This window comes from Rhagoletis pomonella, unplaced genomic scaffold (assembly GCF_013731165.1).
Source record: "Rhagoletis pomonella isolate Grant_MI unplaced genomic scaffold, Rhpom_1.0 Rhpom_scaffold_00001, whole genome shotgun sequence".
Lineage (NCBI taxonomy): Eukaryota > Metazoa > Arthropoda > Insecta > Diptera > Tephritidae > Rhagoletis > Rhagoletis pomonella.
Genome location: NW_023458555.1, coordinates 1,611,673 through 1,618,815, shown reverse-complemented (window position 1 = coordinate 1,618,815; position 7,143 = coordinate 1,611,673).

Sequence of the window (7,143 nt, the reverse complement as noted above, 5' to 3'; positions counted from 1 at the left end):
ACTGCGGATAATTGGCAGAAAATCGCAAAAGGCAAAGCGAGCTGGCCGGATTTTTGATCTCGGTCCAAATCAGCAAATGTTTATAGCAAAATAACTTTATTTTTGAAGATAAAAAATTAGTATCTACATACATATATTTACTGTATATACAAATAACACCCTTTCAGAAAATATCCACACATATGCAACATATTTGCTTCCTTAATCCTATGGCAACAGACATCTGAAGCTTCACTTCCGCTAAAGGAAATCACAACTTAGCTTTTTGGCGCTCGATGCGCACCGTTTTGACTTCGCGCCAGAGTACAATACATCCCTTTAGGAAATGCGAGTATTCCGCCATGTATAATGAAAACACTCCTCTTCGTTGGACAATCCATTTCTTTTTAACACACGATGTCATTGAGAGGCAGAAAGCCTAAGGAAACATTCTATAAAGCTACTTTTTGGAATTAATATGGAAACATTTCAGATATTTTCTTTTGGAATATACATACATGAAATTTTTCCATTACTTAATCGATAAGAAGCTCGGCCAAACCCCAACATATGCGTAAGCGTCAATCTATTATTATTATTATTATATTCTAGATTTTTATTGAATACAATGTTAAACACAAAGAACTCATGAAAGAAAGATATGAATTCACATACAAACAGACACGAATGCGGATCGAAAATTCTATGGGAAAATAAGGCAGCATTCAAATGGTTTCAAGACCTGCGCAAGGATCCTGTAGAGATGAAGATGGAAATCTGGTAACAGATGTCCAGAGTACAGTTGAGATATGGAGGGAACACTTCTCAACGCTTCTGACCGGCTGATCGGTTCAAAGCCGGCGGCGAAGAGCTGGTCGGGCGCATGTACCAGCTCTTAAGCAGAATTTGGTCTGATGAATACATGCCCGACGATTGGAATCTTAGTGTACTTTACTCAATCCACAAGAAAAGAGATCTCGCAGTTTACACCAATTATCGCGGAATAAGCCTTCTTAATATAGCATACAAGGACCTGTTGACTAAATATACTGTGTGATAGACTGAAGCCCTTTACGAACCAACTGATCTGGCCTTATCAGTGCGGCTTGAAACCTAGTAAGTCTACCATTGACCAGATTTTCACAGCGCGTCAAATATTTTTGTTGATTTTAAAGCTGCTTTTGATAGCACGAAGAGAGATCCTGGCCGTACGATGTCATGTCTAAAACTAATGCAGCTATGTAGAATTACGTTGAGCACAACTTTCAGCTCCGCCCAAATTAAGAATGACCTCTCCGCGCCGTTTGAGATCAGACAACTTTTTAGATCAAGCGATTCACTCTCATGAGATTGTATCAATATGATGCTGGAAAGCGTTATAAGAGCTAACAATCTGAATTACAGCGGCACAAAATACAGCAAAAGCACGATGCTGCTGGCGTAAGCAGATGATATTGACACCCAGGGATGTCAGAGTACCTTAGAAAAAGAAGCTAATGAGGTTGGTCTGGCGGTGAACGAGGACAACACAAAGTTACCTTCTGGAAACAAATAAACATTCTTCGCGTATTGGGACACACGTCTCTGTTTGCAGCCATAACTTTGAAGTAGTAGACTTTATATACTTAGGATCCAACATAAACACCAGCGATAATGTCAGTCTGGAGATAAAGCGAGGAATAACTCTTGCTAACAGGTGCTACTTTGGACTCGGTAGGCAATTGAAAAGCAGAGCCCTCTCTGGTCGAACAAAAATCGCGCTCTACAAATCGCTCTTAAAATACAATGATTGCGCTGGCTTGGACATGTTGTACGCATGGATGACGACGCTCCGGTGGAAAGATCCTTCGACTCCGCATCCATGGGTGGACAACGAAAGCAAGGGCGCCCACGAACACAATGGAAGGAACGACTGGCGCAACTCTGCAATGGAGAGAGGCAACTGGCGAAGTTTTTTGTTCGCGGCCAAAAGCGACAAACGGTTGTAGTGCCTAATAAGAAGGAGAATGCTTCCACTTTATTTCCAAGCCTTCTGATAAAATCGAAAGGGAAGTTATGTAAATTTTAAAACATCTTTAGAGTTTCTGCGAGAAGTGATAATTTATGTTTCCCTTTTACTTCCAAGTAGATATATTCCAAATTTTCCAAGAGGGATATTTGTTATACATACATACATACTAACATACATATACATAATAGTATGTAGTTTGTAAATTTTGTCCGCGGGCAGTGAAAGCCCGCCAATATATTGCTTGTGTGTTGTTTGTTTGTAGCATTTGCTGTTGTAAGCTTTTAAATTGTTAAAAAAAAACAATTAATTTTTAGCAAAAAAAAAACCGACTTCAACTCCCATATAAAAATATATATATATATATATATATATCTCAAGATCCACTGATCGGATCTCGACCAGATCTGAGTCATTACCTTTCCGATGCAAAAAGAATTATCGAAATCGGTTGACGTGGTCCAAAGTTATGCGGTAACATACATAAAACAAAAAAAAAATATTCCGACGAACTGATAACCTCCTCCTTTTTTGGAAGTCGTTTAATAAAAATAAAACACACAAACATTTTACCAGTGTAAAATTTTGGCGAAATATTAGTAGCAATATTTATCACCAAAGCTAGCTAAGAACTTATGTATGTATGTATGTAAATATAGATTTTAATATGAGCAAGGCATTTACAAATAGCCCGGTCAAGTTAGACATTCAAGGTTACAATAATTCGCATAAAGCTGAAAATTGGTAGGAGTGTTGCAAATACCATTACAAATGAAATGTCAAAAGTCCCCGTCGATCTCACGTCTGCAAACAAATTTATTCAAGGTTACATAAATTTATTTGCTGCAATTTTCAGCAAAATAATAAGGTTTATCATCAAAAATAGGCGGAACAAAATTGTAGATTATGCAAATATCTGTTAAAACTGTTATAACATTTTCCTTCCTAAGAATTAACATTTCTGAGATATAGCGAATTGCAAGCAAGTAATCCAACTGCCAACCGTGGTGGCAGTATTTGACTTTCTGTGGACTATCTTTTGTTACGCACAGTTAGAATTCTTCCACTAACCAAGAATGTGGCATTATTTAGTTGTAAGTAAGTAACTCGTCTGACTATGCAGGTATGTACATACAGATGTATGTCTATGTGTATACTCAAACCCCAGCAGACTGCGAAATAGCATCACCGTCCGAACAAAAAGGATATTTTTCATGAATTGATTTATCTTCGTTGGCTGCAGTTGGTCATATCGGTCGATTGCAGTATCTGCTCGCATGCGTTGTGTAAACCCAGCAGCAAAATATGCTTTTGTAATCCGATGAAAGAGTCATTTAGAATTCAGCATTTCTCGAAATCAACAACTATAATCATGTGTTTACACTGCTCTTTTAAAAAGTAGTTCATAATCATTCTACAGCATCCTTTTCCCTGATATCATAGCCTTCCCAAGTTTATTATACATAAAGGATACGCTTGAATTTTTCAGCTGTTTTCTTGCTTTGCATTAGTTTCGGCCTCACCTCTTTTAACTGTGAGGTTACTATGACAATAAATAGGTATTTAAAATTAGATGGTACGGTTCAGTCGATATTCCACAACCTGAAATGCTGAAATGCTCTTATTTTGCCAAGTTCAAGTCAAATTTTTCTGTTGAACTGTAGTCAACCAGCCAAAGGTGAGTTGGCTGCTCTACTCGATTTCTCATTGCCGAGTATCATTTGCACTGCATTGCTTGGCATTCATCGCGCAGCGTATTTCTTTCTTGGACGCACACACTACTCTGCTCGCTGAAGATGAAGATGAAGAAAAATTACCGCGAATATAAGAAAATGGCAAGCAATCTATTTCATTGTTGGCGGTTGGTTGGCACAGGTTCCCCCAACTAACGCTACTCAAAATACTTGTAATCCGAGTATGGTTACTTTACTCGTTTCCCAATGCCGCGTCCGTCCGTTGTCGTCTGTTCGTCGCCATGGTTTCTGCCATAGCACGCTGCCGGCTAATAGATGAATAGCTTTCAGAGCCGGGTGTATGTATGTATGAGGTGGTGGTGTGGGAGTGCGTGGATGTGTTTGCAACTTAAATGTTCGCATTCTCAGTGCTTAACATCCGGTTGTTGATCGTCCTGCCGATAAACGTGCAAAGTTTTATGGCCAGGAGAGCGTTAAACTGTAAGAAAACTTTATTTGTTTTTAGAACACTTATTGTTGTTGCTCTACTGGATATGTGTGTAGGTGTGTATATACTAGGTTTGGTTTACTTTTCTTGCACTTGCACTTTGATTTCGAATGTTGTTGTTTTTTTCTGTGGGTTTGTTTAAACAGGTAAGATAGGTGATTTAGTGTGGCAACTCTGAAGACATTCGTAAGAGTAGTGGAGTGCATGCTGTCGTATGACTGACTTTTCTTAGATATTATTAAGCTACACGGAGGAAAAATGTTTTATTAGAAGAGGAAACAATAGCTGAGTAAATTAACTTATTTTGCATAAGTGGTGTAGATAAGTAGTTTCGTAATGAGTAAGGTGCCTCCCAGAAGATATTTAAGTACATGTGTTTGTATGTCAAGTCTGAAAGATTTATATGTCATAGACTTAATGTGAATAAATAAATATAAGGCGCTAAGCCGCGCTGGATTCTTTACTAATTTTTGTAATTATATGCCGTTATACGAAAATAGGGCCTTCCGGGCGCAATAATGTACAGGCATATTTTTATCAATTTAACATTTGAATTCGGTTGATATGTATAGGAACAACAACTTTATAACTTCCTAACTATTTACATATATGTATAATAAAAGAAATCCAACAAAAGTTGAATATAAATAGTTACGAATGACGGAGAGCTAATCATTTGCATCCTAACTTTTGACAAAGGTATCGATGCCGCGTAACTGACTGTCATTTTGCTTTTACCGGTTCGAGAGGCGAAACGCCTTGTTCACTCTTGCCCTCTTCTTCTCACTTCTAAAAACTTTACAGGAATTTATGGGTCTCCTATTGCATGAATATTATTATTTCCTTTGAACGTAGTTACTTCGATTCTTACTCGAATGTGAAGAATTTTAATTGAATTGAAAATAGATTTTTTCCGGTGTTCAGAGTTCATACTCTACATAAAAAAGCGCCATAAATCACAAGTTACCTAAAGCCGTCTGCAATGTTTATACTTAGTACCGATGCTTCGGCGCACTCGTGACGGAAATCGACAACTTTGATATATTATTTTAGAGCACACACTAAAAATGTACATATGTATGTACATACATAAGTCATGGCAATGTAGCTGTCTTACTAACACTTTCAAGCGGCAGACAACGGACAAATGTTGGTGAAGCTAAATTTGAGTTTTTGAGCTGAACACATTCGTCCAAATGCTATTTCTATTAGATGTTGAACGTAATTCCGCCTGCTTTAAAATTCGTAGTCGTATGGACATCCGATCGAAGCAATGAGTTTACCAAAATTCTGGTTTTGTCATTGCCTATGATTGAAGGAAGCCTGGCGAGAGGAAAGGGTACTAAGCACACACGTGGGAGTAATTTTAAAATATAATCGGACATTTACATACATATGTACATATATTTCCCACAAATATGGGTGACTTTGCCAGTCTGCGACACATACAAACTCATACAAATGAAATTGTCAGTTGTACTATACCTACGAGTAAATATGTGTGTTTTTCAGATTTGAGATAAGTTAATAGCAATAAGAAGGCACAACGTGTCCTTATTGCACATCTGTACGTATACATATATGCCTGTGTACATTAGCGCGCACAACGGGTGGCTTTGGGGGTTCAAACCCTCCCCTCCCTATTATTAGAAATATTAAAAAAAATAAGGCAATCGCAAAAAATGTCCATCGAAAACCACTCAAGTAGCACACTAATGTATGTCAATTTACGAATTTTGCTATAAATCTGATAAATTGTACCAAAATTACACCAAGTTATACACAGTCCGATAAAAAAAATTTTAAATCGGTGGACGTGGTCCAAACTTATACGGTAGCATACATAAAAGAAGAAACAATATTCCGACGAATTGATAACCTCCCCTTTTTTGAAGTCGGTTAAAAATGTGTGAGTTCTTTGTTAATTATATGTATGTATGTAAATAAAGTGCAATTTGTGGAACTTTAAAAAGTTTATCTAATATATAAAAATCTCGTATCACGGGGTTAGTGTTCGAACTCCTCCTAAACGGCTCGACCGATCTTTATGAAATTTTTTGTGTATATATGGTAGGTATGGGAATCGGATGTAAAGTATATTTCATACCGCTATGGGGAAGGGGGCGTGGCACCTCCCATACAAACCGAATTTTTCATATTGCATATCCATGGAAGTGTTCATGGTAGACTAGTCGAATATGGTATGGAGATATATGAAAACAATTGCATACTCATGGAGAAAAATTGCGATTATTGGAAAAAAGGGGCGTGGCACCTCCCATGGTAGATTACTCGAAAATGGTATGGAGATATATGAAATCAATCCCATACTCCTAGAGAAAATTGGGGCTATTTGAAAAGGGGACGTGGCGCCTTTCAAACGCACTGAAACTATTGCGTATCTTTGTATGCATGTACAGTTTTGCAAGGTTATTTAAGACGGCAATGGAAATATGCCTTATTAGAAGATAAATGCGTCACTGAAAATGTTGGACCAAAATGTTTCAATACAATAAATTTACTTTGGGCGGGACGAAGTTTACCGGGTCTGCTAGTTTATTTATAACATACTGCACATTAGGCTCGCATAAATGTATTTTAAAGAGCATATCTTCTTCTTCTTATTTGGCACTACAACCGTTTGTCGGTTTGGGCCGAGACCAAAAAGCTTTTCCAATTGCTTCTCTTCTGCGCGAATTTGCGCCAGTTGGTTATCCCGAGCGCAGACAGGTCCTTCTGCACTTGGTCCTTCCAAAGAGCATATTACCTGAAGCGAATTTTCAAAAGTATAAACCCCTCCCAAAATATATACCTGGGTGCGCCTCTGTCTGTGTATAAGTGTATGATTTAGCAAATTTTCATATCCAGAGTGATGATTTATTTGCCAGATTAAAGACTTTTAACTGGTCGAATCAAATGCTTGCAAGAGCTAGGCTACTAAAAAATATTTATATTTAACAATTTTAAAACCTATT